The sequence below is a fragment of the Aplysia californica genome, unplaced genomic scaffold (genome assembly GCF_000002075.1).
Source record: "Aplysia californica isolate F4 #8 unplaced genomic scaffold, AplCal3.0 scaffold00090, whole genome shotgun sequence".
Lineage (NCBI taxonomy): Eukaryota > Metazoa > Mollusca > Gastropoda > Aplysiida > Aplysiidae > Aplysia > Aplysia californica.
The window spans coordinates 756,059-758,895 of record NW_004797360.1 but is presented as its reverse complement, the minus strand read 5'-3'; the positions used below and the strand labels follow the sequence as shown (position 1 = coordinate 758,895).

Sequence of the window (2,837 nt, the reverse complement as noted above, 5' to 3'; positions counted from 1 at the left end):
TGTTTGTGTTTGTGTTTGTGTTTGTGTGTGTGTGTGTGTGTGTGTGTGTGTGTGTGTGTGTGTGTGTGTGTGTCCCCAGCATTAAATGGCCATTTTCGTGTCGATATGCAGCCCTTTACTCATACAAACAAACATGCAAACAAACAATTAGTTTCGGGTAACCTGTTATGCTTGACCACACAGGATTCTGCACCACGTTTTGACAAAACAATTGTGTCGTAACATGGTGAAATCAGGAGCTCGACAAAATAATGAACTGGGAGACATTGACATGTTTCTTCCTACTAGGCAATTTGACCAGTTTCCAAGGACACCCAGGACTTGGAAATTATCTAACTTAGGCGACCATTTTCTCGCTATTTTTACCAATGACACCAAGCGACCCCCCCCCCCCCCCCCAGTCCAATTGCAAGTATCTTGACTTATAATACTTATATTCAGACAGATGGTTCTTGTTTTGTTTTTTTAATCAACAGCAAGGCAAATGAACAGGATGTACGATTATACTAATAACTCCGTATGCCTAAAAGTTGACGAGCGCCTGATTCCATCGCGTTGTGACACAATTTCCTCTACGCACATCCTGTACGCTCACGGGTTGTTAGGTTCTACGCCTCGCACTGCGGCTGTGAGTACAATAGAAGACGCGACGACAGCAACAGGTCTTCAACAATGTGAGTAGTGACTTTTTTTTCTAGTTTATGGCCTGCGCCAATTCAGCCGGCTCACGGTACTCACACTATAGCAACATCACTCGGTTGTTACCAGATGCCATTAAAGGATAAATAATCTTTTTTTCAATAATATTTGATTTCCATTGTTTCTTTAAAACATTTTAAAAAGATAAACAAAATGATACCTCTAAGGCCACGGTACAGCTATTATTAAGGATTTATGACGTTTTGAAGCATGATTTTGAAGTTTGGGGGCTCAAAAAATATTTTTTTGCCATCATTTATCTATCTTTTGACAGTCTTTGACTATTTTATGACTATCTGGTAACTATCTTTTAGCTCTCTTTTAGCCATATTATTATCACTTTGACCGTCTCTTAATTTTTACCATCTTTTGAACGTCTTTGGCCTTCTTTGAACCACCGTATAAGCATCTTTTAGCTATCTTTTGACCATGTTTTAACCTTCTTTTAGCTATCTTTTTAGCTATCATTTAACCAACTTTTAACCATCTTTTAATAGGTAAACCAACTGTGCGAGTTTGCGAACATTATAAAATACATTTCTTGTTACTTGTTTTGCTGTCATTGGTGAGCTGTGACGCCGGCCATTTTATATGCATACGCAAAATGTGTGTGAGAAGCGGGAAGTGCTGTGAACAATTCCATTTTCTGATTGAAGGAGATTTGAAGTATTTTATAATTATTTTTATTATCTATCCTCAATTGTTGTGGAAAATATGATTTTAAGTGAAGACAAATTGATACAAACTGCTTAGCAAAGTTTGGGTGACACTGATTCACCCGTTAAAATGATATTTGAGGATAAGTCGCGCCACAAATTTTTGACCACACTATAGATATAATAAACTACCAAATGAGACTTTTTCTTGCGCTGTACTTTAAAAAATAGTTTATACTTTTAACACTAGTAATGAGTCATTTCTGATTTAGTTATTATTATGTCAATAACGTTACATATAGTCTTCTTAATTTTATCAAGAAAATCTGTAGAAGTGTGGATCTAGGCCAGTATCAGTGTGTATTAACTTTTCTTTAAGCTTAAAAGTAGTTGTATGTTAATTCTAAAGGCAGTTTTTCATTCAGCATGCTAGATTACATATAAATGTGAAATACCCGCCTAGATGTCAGTAATAATAATTTTATGAAAAGTTTGCTCTTACAAAGATACGCTTTTGCGCGTCCTATTTGTCAAGGTGCGAAATGAATCATTCGGTCATTTCCACGATTTCAAAGTCATTTCAAAGATTCTTAGTTTTATGCTTGAAAAGAATTCAGCCTGTACCCTGTATTATTATCATCACGAAATTTCGACTTCACAGGATAATAACTTTCCAAGCAACAGGCCTCTGAAATTGGCATTTTGTGGCACCGGGTATAGCAAGCAATAATTGCACTAAAAAAGCCATTTTCATAATATTCATGGGTTTACAGAATCGGAATTATTATAAGCCTGAGGGTAATTTTAGTCTTTGCATGCCCCAAATATTGTCCTCGACTTCAAGAAGACACAATACATGAGTATGTGCATTAATGTCATTATATGATTGTGTGACTATTTAAAGTCCTGCTTTTTCCTAGTTTTGCATATGGTATGAAAGTTTTTACGTTTAGAATGAATTTGAACCGTGTTAATTTTTCAAATTTATTGTCAGATTTTAATGGTTTGAACGAGGCAGTCTATCGTTTGTACAGCTTTTCTGATCCTATTATGAGGAAAATCTGCTTTTAGGAAATTAAGTATTTTTCTTTGTAGTTCCTACTTTTAGTTATCTTTTGACCATCTTCTGACTATAACCTATCTTTTGATTTTGACAATCTTCTGATCAGCTCCTGCTCATATATATCTTCCTGTGGAGTCGTCGTGAGATTGACGTCAGAGGTCATAATGCGGCCACCTGTGACGTGGACATATGTCTGTGGCTTGCTCAGCCTGTTGCTCTCTGTGGCACAGCCCGTGGTTGAGTGATGCACGCTCTGTGGCTTTTTGGTTTGTCTGTCTGTTTGTTTGTTATAAATTTGTTTGAGTAAAAAGAAGCAAATCGACACAATAATGATCATTCAGTGTTGGGAAAAGTAAGACAGACAGACAGAAACAACAGAGGGAAAGTAAATAGGTAGGGCCTACCAGTGGCGCCATCCA

At 36.7% G+C, this 2,837-nt stretch overlaps 1 long non-coding RNA gene across 1 annotated transcript; it reads left to right on the top strand.

Annotated features, from left to right (window-relative positions):
- The first annotated feature begins 421 nt into the window (after positions 1–421).
- Positions 422–2,770, top strand: LOC118477423. Its single transcript, XR_004858371.1, has 2 exons — positions 422–674; positions 2,525–2,770. It is a non-coding gene; the product is annotated as an uncharacterized LOC118477423 (long non-coding RNA).
- The last annotated feature ends 67 nt before the right edge of the window (positions 2,771–2,837 follow it).